At 40.0% G+C, this 17,666-nt stretch overlaps 1 long non-coding RNA gene across 1 annotated transcript in view; it reads left to right on the top strand.

Moving 5' to 3' along the window:
• LOC140706945 (uncharacterized) overlaps positions 1–17,666 on the top strand; it is a 125,769-nt gene that overhangs the window by 28,386 nt on the left and 79,717 nt on the right. Inside the window, exons 4-5 of the long non-coding RNA XR_013545423.1 lie at positions 4,551–4,606; positions 8,076–8,330. This is a non-coding gene — a long non-coding RNA (uncharacterized LOC140706945). The remainder of the gene's footprint in view (positions 1–4,550; positions 4,607–8,075; positions 8,331–17,666) is intronic.

The raw sequence follows: 17,666 nt of genomic DNA, 5'->3' as shown, positions 1-17,666 counted from the left end.
CTTATGTTATGTGAACAGTGATAATAACAAAGAGAAAAAAAGAATACTGATTTTGCGGCTTGAGTTGTTTTGCCTATAATGTCAATTAACAAAGAAATACCACAAAACAGATGTGGAAACCAGTGCTGAACAAATGAGAATAGCCATATATTGTACAGAAGTGGTTTTTAGAAAACAGTGTAAAAGGAGGAAAAGATAAATGTTATTTTAAGTAGTGTGTCTCTTGATAAACATGTAGAAAAGAAAAACAAAAGTGCCGTTCATTTTATAAGCCTGATAGTAAATAATTAATATTTCCCTAAATCAATGTTATAACAATGAACTCATATAATATTCTGTAATATTTATGAGTGAAACATTTTAAATGTAAAAGCATGAAACAACCATTCAAAATTTACTGCCCCACTTGGAGTAACATCCTTAACACCATATGATGTTAAGGAAGTTACTCCAAGTGGGGGTTGCTTCTCAGCAGCTAGCTATCTTGGCAGGTAGCTGTCCCAGCTTCTAAAAGATTTATGTTCCTGGGAGAGCTAAAGCTCTGTGTCATTATGTTTTGTCTAACTCATAACATCAAAAGTATATAAACAAGAGATTTCTATCATGTTTATGTGAACCACCTTAAAAGATGCAGAAGCCACTTTTTTTTTTTTCAAACAAGTGGGAAGACACAGATGGACTCAGAGCAGCCAGGAGATAGGCATGGGAATAACATAGATAAAGGCTGAGAAGGCTGGGGTGAGCTTTTCTCTTTTAGAGAAAATAACTTTCTTTGTGTTAATAACATGCTTAGAGCTAAATTACTTTTGCACATTTTTACTTCTAAAAGTTTAAATACTTTTTCATTCATATCACTGAAAACTATAAGGCTTTTGCATTTTATAATTTCATTCTTAACTTTGAAATGTTCTAAAGATGTATTCCTTGCTGTATTAGTCTAGAAGCACTTAGTGTTCATGTTTACTTTTGAAAGAGTCTGTACTCTTAATGAAGATGTTCCTGTATCTCAGAATGTAACTTAAAACATCTTTTTTGATATTGTATTCTACTTATGTGCCTATATTTTTAGCTGTATTAGCTCCTGTATTTCAAGTACAACTTAAGTTCACTTTTCCTGGTTTTAAACTTATATGACTACAGTTTTTTCTTCATAACTCTAAGACTGTCTTTGATCATTTTTGATCCTGGCTGGTTGGAGAAAGCTGCAGGGAGCCACAAGAGATGAGGGGCCCATTTTGGGAAGCTCGGCATTGACCCTGGCTGATTTGGCAGCAGAATGAGACAAAGACTGAGGAAGGGGATTCTCCACACTGGAGAACTGGTTGCAAGTCCAAGCGGTTGATAAACAAGTAGGCCATTCAGTGAGAAGCGGCTATAGTTAGTGTGGCATATAATGCAGGATACAGCCCTTTCCAAATTCAGCCGCTTCTCACTGAATGATCTACTTCTGGCTGTTCAAATTAAAAGATCTGGAAACATGACTGAAAGAAATGATATTGAAGGCATTAATTAATAGTCACTATCACCAGGGATGGGAACTCAAGTCACAGGCCTCACTGTCAATTTGGATGTGAGGAAAAGCACCTGCTATGACAAAAAGGTGACTGTGGCGATCTACCTTTTGTTGCCCCTATTTATTTGGCCCTCACAAAGGATCACACCCTTTCATACTGCCACCAGGTATTCTCCCAATACCAAATTATGTCATACACGTGTGCTGCCAACACTAAGGGTTATAGAACTTAGGAATCAGAGGTTTAGTTAAGTATTCTTTTATTGTTAAACAAATCATAAAGGTAAATTACATATGAACTGTTTCAGGTATTAACACGTATTGGATCATGTTTGTAGACAATCACTTTTATTCTAAACTGCTGTATACTTTCAATAAATATTTCTCTTGTAGTGCTTATACTTTCATTTCTGCTTGTTCAATACTGTTTAACTTTCTCAATTCAATTCAATTCCCTCTCCTAACACTCTCAGCTCAATTCTCTAACCCTCTTCTGCTCACTTCTCAACCCCAACTCTAACTGCCATTCTACATCTCTAACTGTCTCTCTCTAACTATTCATCTAACTGTCCTTCTAACTCTGCCCCTCCTGCCCTATCCTTGGCTCCTCCCCCTTGAGCTTCTGTGATGGACAGGCAGGAATGACGTTGCCTTTTGGCATTTCGCTACAGTGACATGCACCACTAGACTGCTTCTCATTATGTGCTACATGCATTGAGCAGTTTGACCCTGAGTCAAGTTATTTTGAAGTCTCAGGCACAACCCCACAAACCCCTATCTTGATTGCCAATCTCTGTATTTTGTTAGTTTTTCCAACACCTTCTCTACCTGATGTTCTCATGGGTTTTTGAGGGCTGGCAAGTTATATTTTTTTGTATAATGGCCAGTGCACTAATTTTGCCACCCTATCATGTCTAATTTCATAATCTGGTTTGTGCAATCTTTGGACATTCACAGATGAGGTATGACACAGTTTCAACTTTTTCTTGGCAGAGTCAACATTTCATGTTAGCACTAATTCCTTGGCTCTTAGATTTCATCACATTGGTTTGGAGTGCTTGTTCTTGTCCAGCAAATATAAAGTCTTCAGTTTCTTTCTTAATGGTCTCCAGTTTTAGCCATGCCCATGTTGAATTATGATCATGCTTTCCATCAATGTGTTCTCGAAGGCTTTCATGACTGGGATCCGATGGTTGCAGACAGAGTTCTAACTTCTGTCCTCTGAAGATGCCAGCCACAGAGACTGGCAAAACATTAGGAAGAAAAACCTCCAGAACACAACCAAACTGTCTGAAAAACCCACAACAACCATTTTTCCATCAATATTTCTCAGATGTTGTCCATGTAGTGGTATATTTTTCCAATTGTTCAATTTATTTTCAAATTATTGTTTCTTATTGAGCCTTTGTTTCTGTTGTCTTCAAAATATTCTCCATTTTCACTGCCTTAAGTATTTTTTTCTCTGCTTGTAGTGATATAATCATTTAGGCTTCTTTTTTCATCCTCTGCTACCTGCTGCATTTGTAGTAATCCACGGCCTCTGATTTTTCATGGTAAATGTAATCTGTCCACATCACTTTTTGGATATAGTGTGTGATGCATGTTCATTAGTTTCCAGGTTTTTTGATCCAATTCTTTTAATTCATTTTGAATCCAGTCTATTATTCCAGCTGGGTATCTACTCACTGGAACTGCCCATGTCTTTATGGCTTTGATTGTATTTCCACCATTTAATTTTGATTTTAAGGTTTTCCGCAGTCTTTTGATATATTCCCTTTCTGTCAGTTCTTTAACTTGTGTCCATGATGTTATCAGCTACTGGGAAAGAAAAATCACTGTCTCAGAAGCCAGATAAATAAATGGTTAACAGATAAAGACAGACAGAGAGAGAGAGAGAGAGAGAGAGAGAGAGAGACCCATCTAGGCAAATTCATCCTGTATTCCTCATATAGGAATAAGATGACTTGCAGCGTATCTCTCAGAATACTGCTTCACAATTTACTTGGCTTGATAACTGATTTTTAACTTCATCTCCATGGCTTTTTCACAATGCTTAAATATTTATTTCATCCTGACCACTACCACCCTGCTGCTTCTTCCATTACTTGCAGCCCAGAAAGATTCATCCTACTTCCATGTTTCGCTGGCTAGCTGCCAGGGCCTGCCCAGGCGTTCTTGTTATAGATTCATTTCTTTTGTGCAGATGAAATTAGTTTGATTGTTCACAGTTATTGAACACACTGGCCATGCGCCATACACATTCTTTTCCCAAAGGTCCTGAATCTCCTAGGCATTGGAGCTCCACTTCTAGCAAAAGCCTGTTAAGTGTCTCATAGTTCGTTCGCCGAACGAAGATTGGAGACTAAAGCCAATATCGTCCCTTGTAGTGAATAGTCTTATTAACAGAACCAACTGAACTGAAGTATTAGTTTCAGACAATTAAGTCTCGTTCCAATCAAGGGCAAAAATTGACATCTCAGAACCTTAGCTTAACTTGCTTATGGAATAGGAATTTAACAGTTGATTCTGAACATTTTATCCTAACAGAGAATGACTAAAATCCCATTGCTTAGCACAGTAAGTTACAACTAGGGGAGACTCATTGAATCTGTAGGGATTTGATGAGTTACCTCCTCCATAAATTCAATTAGTTCAATGGGCCTACTGTAGCTGTAATTTACTGTGCCAAGCAACAGGATTTCAGCCTAGGTATGTTTTATAAATGCACATAGTTCCATTCTCATAGTGGTATTGGTTCACCAGACTCCATGAACCCTCCAGCTTTCTTTCTTAAAGTTTGTGAGAGACAGCTTTCTGTGCCCTCCTGAAAGCGTCAATGCTCTCTGCTGTCCAGTTACCCCCCCCAACCAAAACAAACCAAAACAAACAAACCACTATGTGCCTATATCCTCACATTTACGTTTCTCATCAGAGAAGCAACTGGGGCTTCACTCCAGGGTTAAAGGACTCACATTTTGAGAGGGCAAAAATTGAATGAGGAAAGAGCACAAACCTATCTGCTTTGGTATATTTTCAGGTCAAAGGAAACACAAAACTGATGAATGAAGAAGCATTATGGCTGTTGCAAACCAGGTATTTCCCGCATTCCTCCATCCCTTTCCTGCATATTTCAAACTCATAAGACCCAAGCTTAACTAATAGGGTAGCAAAGCCCAAGTGCCATCATAGCTAGTTGCAGCTCTGATTCACAGAGTTCTTCGCCCTAAGATTGTCCCACCTGCTCCACTCAGATGATGATCTTGTGGGTTTCCACCCCAAGAGAAGCCCAGAGGTCTATGATTTGGGCTTTCTCAGTGGTGGCTACCACTTGTGGAATGAATTGGCAGCAGAGGTATGCCAGGCCCATTCTCTCATAGCATTCCAAAAATCAATCAAAACACATATTTTCAGAGAATCTTTTCTGGATACCCTCCACATGTGCTTGTCTATTATGTTCTTTATTTTTAATTTTGATTCTGTTACCACTGGTGAGTTTTTGGGGTTATTTCCTTCCAGTGATAATTGTCAGGTTGCGGGTTTTGTGCTTTTATGTTTCTATAGGTGTAAGCCACCCAGAGTAAGTAAGGAAAGGAAAGCGTGCTGCTTATATACCGCCTCATAGCGCTTCAAGCACTCTCTGGGTGGTTTACAAGTTAATTATGCAGGCTACACATTGCCTCCCCAGCAAGCTGGGTGCTCATTTTACTGACCTCGGAAAGATAGAAGGCTGAGTCAACCTTGAGCCGGCTACCTGGGATTGAACCCCAGGTCGTGAGCACAGTTTTGGCTGCAGTACAGCGGTTTAACCACCGCACCACGAGGCTACATAAGAAAGTTAATAATTAATTAATTAATCAATAGGATTAAACAATAAGATTCCTTGAACTGCATTTTACACACCCAAGCAACATAGAAAGCTTTGAAAATCACCTGCCTTGAACTGTTAAGGAGGTTGGAGACCTGAATCAAGATCAAACTTTCTCATAAAGTAGACATCTGAAAGTAATGTCAGCATTTTCTTTTGCATTCTGATTTTTAAAACATCATGAAGTTCATTCTATTCTAAAGAGAAAACAAACAGTAAGTTTTGGTGAATTGTGCAAAAAATAAAATAAAATAAAAATAGGCCTGAAACAAAATTATTCTCCATTTGCACCAGCTAAATTCAAAAAGCACAGGCTATTCCCAGCGTGATGAAGACCACATTGTACTTACCTGTCATGAAGCTTGTATAGATGAGAAACATTTGATTAGCCTGAGTGACTATGAAACAATACGTATCCATATTTCTAAGTACATTATTTGAAAAGAGATGGCAACTATTAAAACAGAATGAAACCTAAAACAATCTGAAATAGAAGTTCATTGAGAATTGTCAAAAATCTGATAGTAAAAATTGCTGTTAGAGGACTTGTTTAAATTGTGACAGAAATAGAGTGGTAGCCAATGAAACTATCTCAGAATTGATAAATACACATTGAACTACAACCAGATTTTTTAGAATTAAGAACCCAAAGCCCTGGGTTTAGATGAATGAATCAGTCAATGTTATCATCTCATCCTGTTAATCTCCTCTCCCTTTGAAATGTTTTTTTATCTCAAATTCTTTTCATCCAGAAGGTCATCAAATTTGTACATTCTGTTAAATTCTTGTTAAAAAAAACTGAAATGAAATTTTCACTCACCCACCTTTACCTTAACATGTGATTGGCGTTGTCAAAGTTATAACGTTACCTTCCCTACGACGAGAGGTGTGTTGCAATTCATGCACACTGTGTCAGCAAATGTGTGCCATGGTCTTGGGTAGAAATAAATGAGAGATGTTTTATTTGTGGACAATTTATTGCACAACACTTTTTAAAAAGAGGATATTCCCATGGGTTCTGTAAGTGGAACTTGAGAAGAAAAAGAAAAACACCACCAGTCATTTTAAGAAGGTGTAATACCTGTGATATATTAATTAAATACCCTATTCTTTAAAAGACAGCTTGAATTGATTTAATTGTATGGTAGGGAACTCTTCAGTGGCTACAATAGGCTATACAGTGGTGCCTCGCTAGACAGTTTTTTTGCTAGACATTGGCTTTTTGCAATCGCTATAGCGATTCGCAAAACAGTGGTTCCTATGGGGGAATTTCACTGGACAATGTTTGGTCCCTGCTTCGCAAACCGATTTTCGCTAGACAACGATTTTGACAGCTCGCTCCATGCCCGCAAACAGGTATTTTCAGGACCTAAGCTTCCCAAGACAGCGATTTAAACAGCTGATTGGCGGTTCGCAAAGCGGCTTTCCTATGGGCGATCTTCGCTAGACAACGACGATTCTTCCCCATTGGAATGCATTAAACAGGTTTCAATGCATTCCAATGGGGAAATGCTTTTCGCTATACAATGATTTCACTAAATAGGCTATTATTCACTTTGGGGGCGGAATATATATTTTTAATTGACATAATACCTTGTATAAAAATAATACCTTGTATAAGTGTGAGTGTGGGGGAAGAAGATAGAGAAAATCTCTCTTTCTCTTCTTTAAATTGAACCTAAATAAAATTTGATAGATTCTAGAAACCGAATGGAAAAACTACTGATAAAGACAAAACCATGCATGTCAACAACAGCATTAAAAACCAAACGTATTTAATTAAAAGAGAGAAGTCAATTAAAATCAAAATAGTGCAGCCTGTGGAAAAGCAGGAGTAATCATTAGGCCTTGCTGAATAATGGAAGAGTATAGAATTTTTTAAAAAGAGAAACAGCAGGGGTGATACATTACACAAAGCAACAATCTACACCAATATGACAATTGAATTACTTCAGCCCCATTAGGCAGGTGCAGAAGAATAATTATCATGGATTTCTCCAATGGAAAAGGAATAGAACAAACTTTTTGTTTGAGACAAACTGCTGGGTGTTTTTTCCCAAGCGCAAATGATGGGAAAATAAAATAATATAGAGTGAATAACAATGCTGGGGTAATTTTTTTTTAAAAAAGTATTTTTTTTAGCATAGTTAAGATAAAATATGCAGGCAGTGTTTTCTAAGAAACATTGTGTAAATATCATTGTGTAAATATCACTCTTATTGCATTATGGAAGAGTCTTGGATCAGATTGAAAACAAAATTGAAAAGATGGTTATAGCTATATAGTCATTTTCTGATAGATAGATAGATAGATAGATAGATAGATAGATAGATAGATAGATAGATAGATAGATAGATAGATAGATAGATAGATAGATAGATAGATAGATAGATAGATAGATAGATAGATAGATAGATAGATAGATAGATAGATAGATAGATAGATAGATAGATAGATAGATAAGACATATTCTGTCACCTTTTTCTGAGGCATATGGAGTATTTAGTTTCTTAGCTCGTGTTCAAAACAAATTGTGACCTCTAGTTTCGATGCCAAGGAGGGACTGTTTCCTGAAATGTTAGAAAGAGGAAAGGAATATTGATTAGCAAATGTAAGTTTTAAAAGCTGCCAGTGAAGCCAAATTTAGTTTTCCTGTTCTAAAATTCAGCTATTGAGAAGGTATCTCTCTTTCCTCAGGCAACAAAAGACAATTAGAAGAGGAAGTGAGGAAGATTTAATGAACTGTTGTCCAACTTAAAAGCCAAGGATGATACTGTGGTCCATAAAAATTTGTGACTAATATGACAGCTGCAATGCTACAATATAATCATGGTGTGCTGCCAAGTCAATTATTTGGTCGGCTGTGTGGGGAGGCAGGGAAGAGCCAGCCGGGTTCCTTCCACAATTGGTGCAATGACAACCACAACAGAGTTGAGCGCCTTGTGGAGCCTGGTAAATGGGCCAGTTGGTTCTTGAGGGAGGGATTGGGTGGGATTATTTTCTCCAGGGAAACAAATATGCCCATGTCTACTAGCTATATATATCCATAGCAACACTACACAAACTTATATATATATAAGTGAGTTTCCACGGCCAAGTGTGGATTTTAACCCAAGTCTCCTGATTCCTAGGGCTCATCTACAAAGGGTGAACTGGAGCAGGCTAAACAGGGTTGTTTGGGTAGAGTCCAGTATGCAATTTGGTGCAGTCCTTGCATCCAAATGGCATATACACCTCAAGCAACTCTCTTTGGGCTCCCTCCCTTATGAAAGCAACAAAACAAAACAAAAATCTCCCCTCCTTGCCTCTCCCTTTCCTCCTGGAAGGAGGTTTTCATATGTATATATATTCTAAGTGGTATAGAACTTCAGTGCTATCATAATAGATTTAAAGAAAACACCTCTCTTCCTGTATTTTTCCATGGAAGAGCAGAGGAAGAGTTTGCACTTTACATGTTTCCTTCGCTTATATTTTGGGATCTTTTTTCTCTTGTTGTTCTTACTGTCCTTGCTGTTATTGTTATTACTTCATTCTCTTTCTTAGCTGCCTAGAGTAGTAGCCTGGCCATTAGTGGGGTGGGATAGATAGATAGATAGATAGATAGATAGATAGATAGATAGATAGATAGATAGATAGATAGATAGATAGATAGATAGATAGATAGATAGATAGATAGATAGATAGATAGATAGATAGATAGATAGATAGATAGATAGATAGATAGAATTCCCAAAATTGTGAAGTATAAGCCGTCTTCTTAAGTTATTTAACAATATTGGAAAACTGCAAGTGGGCGGGAAATGTATAGCCACAAGTTCCACTTTTGTTTGTTTCCAGTAATTAGAAACCACATGAACCAAAACAGAACAATCCTTTTCCCTCTCTCACACACAAAACAAAACAGTAGCTCCTAACAGTGACCCAAAACAGTGTATATAGGAACACTCTGGGGATGGGCTGGTTCATTCTAGCAACTATGTGATCTGATTGCTGGCAGAAGGAGTGAACCAGACTATCCTGCATTAGGAGCAAACAGAAAGATAAATGCCTGTCTGATCACACCCCTAGTCTGTTATTCTATCCACTATGCAACATTGTGTATAAACTTACCTGGAATTAAATGTCATTGGATCCAATGGGACTTACTTCTGAGAAGATATATGTAGATTATGCTGCAAATGGGGAACATTATAAAAATGCTGTGTTACATTTTACAGCTATCAAAATAACAGGGCTGAATGTTACTCTAGTTGAAGCTTTGCATTGTATTCTCTCTGTCTTTGCTCTTCAAAGCATATCCACACGTCAGAGAACATCTGACAGAGAACATAGCTGATAATCACCAACTATATATGGATGAAAGAGAGTAAAACATAGGAAGCTTGTGTTATACTAGGCAAGATGTGTGCCCCTCTTTTCCCCTATTGTCAGCTATGACCAGCAGTGGCTTTTTTTAAACACAGGTACATTTAATATTGAAGAATGAAACTGGGGCTGTCCATATGCAAAGCATGTGCTCAGTTACTGAGCTGTGTTTCATCTCTACCTGTTGAGCATCACAGTAGTTGGAACATGTGAGCAATGAAAATGAGTGTTTTAAACCATAGTTCTTATGATGGCATAATACAGACTTAACAGCTTCCAGTGATCTTAATATGTTTCAGGACACCATGGATACAGAATCTATGTGTGGAGAATAGTTGTAGGTTAGATAGAACCCTGTTCCCTTCTTTAGTCTTTCCATGTGCCAAACAGAGGTGTAGAGAGAAATGATGATCGGGAGATGCTCAGGTACCTGCCATTCTCCTCAGTGATCCATTGCTCTGCCTGTACATACATTGATGCATATGTACAGAAAGTACACAAAGTGGAGGAAGACAATGGCCTCTGTTGAAGTTGCAGGGATCCTCTACATGTGAGCACTTGTACTTGTGGTTCACAAGATCTTATTATCTGTATTTTGACATGAGTGGTGGTCATCATACAGTGAAGCCATTCTTTGACATCCCTGTTCTGTTGTTATTCCTCCTATCATCTTTACAGTAGGGCATAGCTCAAAACCAACCGCAGTAGAGACCATATTATTTTAACCACTGAGCCTCGTGGCACAGTGGTTAAAACCGCTGTAATGCAGCCAAAACTGTGCTCACGACCTGGAGTTCAATCCCAGGTAGCCGGCTCAAGGTTGACTCAGCCTTCTATCCTTCCGAGATTGGTAAAATGAGTACCCAGCTTGCTGGGAGGGGGGCAATGTGTAGCCTGCATAATTAACTTGTAAACCGCCCAGATAGTGCTTGAAGCGCTACGGGGCAATATATAAGCAGCACGCTTTGCTTTTTTTTTTTTTTTTTTTTTTTTAACTGGTCTTGCCAAAAACAAGAACTGTGGCCTTTTACTATCACTCTTGGTGTTAGATCCATGATGGCAATTTTCTGCACTTGGGAAATCAATTGATGCATAGGACAAACAGAAGGAATAGTGTTTTCCCATCAAGTGTTGTTGTTTTTTTAAAAAAATGAGACAAGCAACGTCAAACATCGAAGACCATGAATGGATAAGAATTCAAAGTGGGAAAAACAAGACATTGGATCATTCTTTGCAAAAGGAACCAATTTGTTTTAGTAAACCTGTAAGAAAGTGTTTGGGGTTTTAATGTGCAAGTACATAAACAAGTGATGTTTCAAAAAGCCAATAATCCTGACCACTGTCAGAGAGAGAGAGAGAGAGAGAGAGATTCTGTCATTCAGTCTGCTTGATTGGTCTAAAATTGGTTTGTTTGATACCCTTGTAAAACTGGAAGTGCATCATTTGCATAAAGTGGAGGTAAAGTGCTGATGAAGTCCTGTTGCAGGTAACAATCAACATCAATGTGGATGAGAGACAAGTTATTTTGTGAAGGACCTGCCAAAGAAGCATTACTGCAATTAATTCTGATTGACAGAATGTGGCATACTCTTATATCTCTTAGCAGCTAAAAAAAACACACCAACCCATCTAAATAAATAAATAAAATAGAGCTTGATATGCTTCATTGACTTGTGATCCTGGAGTTCTAGTCAGCATCCACAATCCATAAAGATAATGGGCTGTTCACAAGTGAGGTGAAAGAAAGACAAGTGGAGCAGAAATCCTTAAGAATGTAGCTGGCCAAAAACAAGATTTCTTGCTTTATTGTGAAGAAGGACAGAACTAAAACAACACGTGAACTTTTGGAGCCTCAGTGCTGCTGAGGTGAGAAATCAGAACCTCTGAGGATTTTATTTGCCCCAAAGAGACAGTGTTCACTTTTCTGCCTTGTGTGCCTCTTTTTTTTTTTTCCCTGTGGAAAGGCAGAATACAGATTTAAATACAAAAATGATTAAAATCAGACATGAGTGATACTTCACTTAGCACGTACTGAGTCTCAAATTAGAATGTCTTGGTGAAATAGTTTCCTTCTCATGGCTCAAGATAGCAGATGAGACCAGATACCAAACTCCAGCATAAACTTCAAAAGTACTGTCACTGTAGCTTTTTTCTAGGGTGTGTGTGGAATTGTGGGTTTCTGTTCTCAGACTACTATAATGCTATAACAATATACGTAATACAATTTATTTGTTTATTTAAAATATTTGCAGTTGAATAAAAGCACCTGAAAAACACATCAATCTAAAAGTAGACCAAGCCGTCAAAGGCTCCTTTATTAAGCCTCTGAAAGGGCGAGGAGATATAAAAACAATAACTAAAAGCCATTGAATGCTGATATGACATGGAAGACCTAGCTCAAGCTGATGCTGCACCATAGGTGGTCCACTCCTCTGCTCAGATCTCTCCTCTGCTTGTAACAAAGGGATCTCATACTATCCTTCCTCCTGACAGAACCAGGCAAAGCACTGTTTAGCATCACTCCTAATTTGCCTCTGTTCCTTTAAACAACACTCTTTCCCACCAGAGTTCCTCACACCTCAGTGACACCTCACTGCTGATCCTATGGGCTTTCAGGAGGCCCTCCCCTTGTGCAGTAAATATAGTGGAAATATTTCCAGTGGTGGCATCTTCTTTCTTTGACTTCTCAGTTGGCTGTTTACCAACTAGATGGAAGGATGTCCTATCCCTCTTCATTCTTTCTTGTGGCTTGTGCAATAAATAAATGCCAAATAATGCATACCAGAGGCAGGTGAGCAAAAGATCAATTCAGAAGTGATCTGAGGAAAGCACAGTGGCAGAAGTAACTGGTGCAAGCCATCAAATCAATATGAGATAGTTCAGACAGCCTAGTATTCACTCTCGTTGTCTGTGCTACAAAATGTCCAATTTATTCACATGTCATTTATCTGTAGGTCTAATGCATAGTTTGCTTAGTTTACCATTGTAAATAGACCAGCTGAGATTCAAATGATGTTTGTGTGTGTGTTTGTAGTAGAACGTGTATAATTCTGAATCAGAATATTTTATTAAAGCATGCTTTCCCCCCTCACATTGAGTAGGCATGTCCACAGTATGACAGACTTTTACAAATAGTGCTTTCACAAAAGTTTTAAGAGAGATGAGTCCAGTTTTTTCCACTGAAAATCACCATCTGGTTTTAGCCAGACATACTAACCCACTGTGACACCAGTAAACTGTTCTCTTGCAAATCGTAAAGTTATCTTGTCTCTGAAATTGGATCCCTGCTTTGCATTGAAATACTCAAATAACAGAACATAATGTTCGAACTGCAGGCAGTGTCAATGCAAAAACAAGGGCATGATACGCTGATATTTTGACAGAAGATGCAGTAGCTCTGGTCTAAACCCATGCTAAAACATGAAATTCAGTGTTTCAACATGCAGTTGAACTGGTAATCATCCTTTGGTAGCAGAAACTAAATGAAAGAGCAAATTCAGTGTTGCAGGATGTTGCACAAAGTGGCTGTTTTAACAGAGAACAATCTACCCTGCATTCTCCAATGAGCTAGAAAACACAATTTATTTTATGGTATCACTGATATACTGCACAACATAGTAAAATCTCCAGAAAATCTCTAAGTGGTTTACATAAAAACGGGTAGAATAATGTGACAAGACAAAACCATTCTGAAACAGTTTTAAAACAAGAACTAGAAACACATCACTAGGTAACAGATCAAAAAGTTAGTTTTTAAGAGGGATTGAAAAACACTAATGGGCCACAAGGCTTCTGCCTCTTGGATTAATTGAGCAAAAGTATTTCAAAGAATGGGGCCACCGTGGAAAAGGCCAGCCTTTGCAGTGAGAGGCAGTGTCAGCGTGATCTAACACTGGTTGGTGAAGCTGAAGTATGATAGCAAGGTCCTGGTCTGAGAAAGAGGGGATGTCTTCTGAGTCAAGGTACCTCAGGAAATGTGACCCTCAGCAGAAGAAAAATGTACATTGGCCCGAAAGTCAGCTGTTCTGAATTGCCCTCCTTAAAAGTCTAGAATATTTATAGTCAGATCTCAGTGTTGAAAAATGAATCTTGTTCCTGAAGGTCTTGTTGCTCTTTCTCATTCCAAAGACCAACCATCGGCAAACTATCACTTAATTCAGGCTTTCTTTTAAGATGTGTGATGTGTGTTTTTTTCCTCCAGTGAGTGAAGCTGGGGAGAAAATAAAAGAAAAAAAAATAAAGGCTTTTAACAAATCATTTAATTAGTTTTCATTTCTTCTACCCATTTTCTATAAATGAACATATTAAACTGTGAAGACTTGGGATGTTCACAAGTCTTTGATGAATATTAGAATAATCTAAGAAATTAACCTTGGAATTCGCAAGCGCCGTACAGTTAGGCAAAATGAATCCATGCCTATGATGAACAGGATTCCAGATCAGTTGTGGCCCCAAGGTATCCAGTTTTTTTTAAAAAAAAAAAACCTCTTAAAGCAGTGGAAAGGTTTCCTTGATTTACCTTTTGCTATGAGTTATTCTTCAGAAGAGAACAATTTGGTACACATAGTTTTTAATTACTTTCCTACATAATTTCTTTAAAACTCAGTACTAAAGTAGGACATTCCTTTCTGGCAATTCACATAATACATTATGTTCAGCAAATATATGAAAATTAAATCCTTGTTGCCTTCTGATTTTTTAAAAAGCTTTGTCCAAGGGAATGACTGAATGCTTTGCAGTGATGTAGCCACTGGGTTTAATTGTGAGTAATAATAATAATGTTGTGCTGCCAATTCAATTCCAATTTATGGGTTACCCCTTCCAGAGTTTCCTACGTACAAAGGACTCAGAAGTGGTTTACCAGGCCCTTCTTCTGGTTGTCCTCTGGAACTGGCCAGCTTGACTAAGGTTATACAGGCTGGTTCTTCTCTCAAGAGCACTGTAGAGACTGAGTGGGATTTCCATCCTCTGGCTCTGCAGCCAGGTATCCAATTCAATGAGCTATCCAGATACTAGGTTCAATTGTTAGGACCCTCACAATGAGAAAAACACAAGAACTTGTAGTATATTGCGTATTTTTTTAACAGAGTATCAGCCTGACTCTCAGAATGCATTGCCCTCACAAGGTGACTGAAAAGATTACAAAATCATGAACATGTGATTATAATTAAACACATACATACCTATGAACTTAACTAAATGTTGCTTCTTAAGTTACCTACGATGACTGTGAGGCCATCTGCATCTCTCTCAGGAGATCATTCCAACTGTATGGTGCCACTACTGGGTAAACCATTCCCCTAGAACAGTGATGGCGAACCTATGGCATGTGTGCCACAGCAAGCACACAGAGCCCTCTCTGTTGGCACATGAGTCATAAGTCGCCATAGAGAAATACTTACCTGTCCTCCAAACCTGGATTTCGGCACTCCCCTCTGCTGGTGCAGTGGTCTAGCAGAGGGGTGCAATGGTGACCACTACCTGTCGAGCCCAGTGGGGAATTGTAGGACCAGTAAGTATGTATTTGTTAATACTGCCCATAGAGAGGGAAAAAAACACAAGCATTTAACCCTTGCAGTACAGGAGCAGTTGTTTTTTCTAAACTAAAACTTCAGCATTCGGATTTTAATTGCAGTTTGGGCACCCGGGGTCAAAAAAGGTTCACCATCACTGCACTAGGTGCTCAGAGGTAACCACTGCCCTCAAGCAGCAGGCCTGCCCGCCCCCACCATGGCAAAGCCCCGCTTTCAGAAGCCTACCGGGTGCTTTTCCACTGCTGAACAAGCCCCGGGAGGCTTCTGAAAGCAGCACTCTGCTGTGGAGGTGTGCGGGAGTGGTGGTGGTGGGCCTGCCCTTGCCACCACCCACTCACCCCCATCCACCCCCATGGCAAAGCGCCACTTTCAGAGACTTCCCCGGGTGCATTTCCACTGCCTGTTTACCTGCTGGGAAAGCCCGAAGAAGCTGCTGAGGCCCCGCGCCGATCAGCTGTGAGGTGGGGAGGGGGGAACGGGAGCGGAGAAGAGCACAAAATGACTGCTGGCTCCCTGCTGGGTGCTGGCTCTCAGCTGTTTGGCGCTCTTTTTCTGGCTGTTCTGGGGCTACCAAAGCACTGTAAGGAGCCGGGCTCAATCTACAGTACCTGGTGAGTAACTTTAATTTTTTTGTTTTGGACTTTTATTTTCCATAGGAATGTATTAATTAAATTTCAATGCATTCCTATGGGAAACCGTGCCTCGCAAGATGAAATTTTCGCTAGATGGCATTAACCGTGGAACAGATTAATTTCGTCTTGCAAGGCACCACTGTACTTGCTTAGGAGCTCAGACAGGGAACCCACAATGCCTAGCTCACTCCCTCACATATGCATGAAGAAATATTATGTTCCCAATTCCTGTGACATCACAAGACCCCACACCATTTCACAAAGACCCACCCCAGGCATTATGCTCCAGATACAATGAGGGGATGGGGAAAATAATCCCATGACAGCCCCTGACAAACAAGGCAATGCTTCAAAACCATTCTGGAAAATTCTTTTATTGGTTTTGGAAAAGAGGCTAAACGGGTATCCTCAGCAGAGACAATGGCCTGATTCAGCTCCAGCAGGATGCCTGCCTTCTGGTGCCTCGCATCCCCTGGGGAAGAGGATGCACTGGGCCCTGCAAGAGAAAGAGAGAGAAAAAAACAACTAAGGGGCGAGCTCGTCCACTGCCATCAACCGGCTTCAACCCAGGCATATCCACTGACCAATGTTCTGGCAACTTCATTGCGAAGTTCCACCTGCCAACATCCACTGGCTGCCAGCAGGAATATTCATCAGTTCATCTCTTCCACTCCGCTTTCGAAGCCATCCTCCACCAGCTCCCAAATGCTTGGGTCACACACATGCCCCAGCGACATCCCCACGGAACGCCAGCCAACCCATTCACACACACATTCACACACACATGCACACCACCACCACCCCTGACACACACACACTTTCACTCCACCAGCCATTCACACACACACACCCAGGCTTCCATCCACCGATACCCACCAAGCTTCTGCCATCTGGTTTCAGGAGGCTAACGTCCCCCGGCTTCATCCGCCAACCTCTGCCGGCCTCCGCATTGTAGCCTCAGCCAGCTTTCGCAGGGAGAGTCCACCAGCTTCTGTCTGCCAACGACCACCGACTTCCCCCCGGTCCATTGCTGACATCAACCAGCTTCAGCCATGGATCTCCGCCAGCCTTGAGCTGTTAACTCGCAAGCCCACTTAACAAGTTCATCTGCTTTCGCAAGAGAACTTGCCTAGGGCAGAAGGGCTGGGTCCCCTGCAGCCACTGCCGCTCCCTTTGCCGGACTGCCGTCTGGCCACTGGCCTCCCTTCTGGTCTCCTGCCCTGCCCAGCAAGCCTCTTTTATCTGCCAGCAGAGAGGTGGGCTCTGTGAGGTCACAAAGATCCAGGAGAGTGGGGTTGGGTTTCCAAGGCAGCAGCAACACCCTTGGGATTGGCTGAGTGCTGAATATGATGTCAACAGTCCCTCTGATCATGTGATTTATCCACAAAAGCTTGCATTTTCCAAGATTATTTTACTTGTGGTCTATGAATGTATCCCTGTTCACCAATTCCTCTGATTGTTAAATCTCCCCGTATTGGCCTTCTGACAGGATTCTAGGCTGGTGCTCCAAAAAAGTTATCTTCCAGCATTTGCACCAAAAGGAACTTTCCTAAGCCCTGAGCTAAGGGGAAAAATGAAAGTAATAAATGAATAAGGATGGGCACAGTCACACAATGAAGCCTTTGACCCTTTGTTTTGCCTCTTTTTGGAAATTTTTTGCTTATCCTTGCCATGAAAAAGATATTATAAGGAGCCCATTAAGAAAACAACCTAAGTTTTTGAAACACATACAAGTATTTTAACACCATCCCTGCACT

The sequence above is a fragment of the Pogona vitticeps genome, chromosome 4 (genome assembly GCF_051106095.1).
Source record: "Pogona vitticeps strain Pit_001003342236 chromosome 4, PviZW2.1, whole genome shotgun sequence".
In the NCBI taxonomy this organism is placed as follows: Eukaryota; Metazoa; Chordata; class Lepidosauria; order Squamata; family Agamidae; genus Pogona; species Pogona vitticeps.
This window is presented reverse-complemented; position numbering and strand designations above follow the sequence as displayed.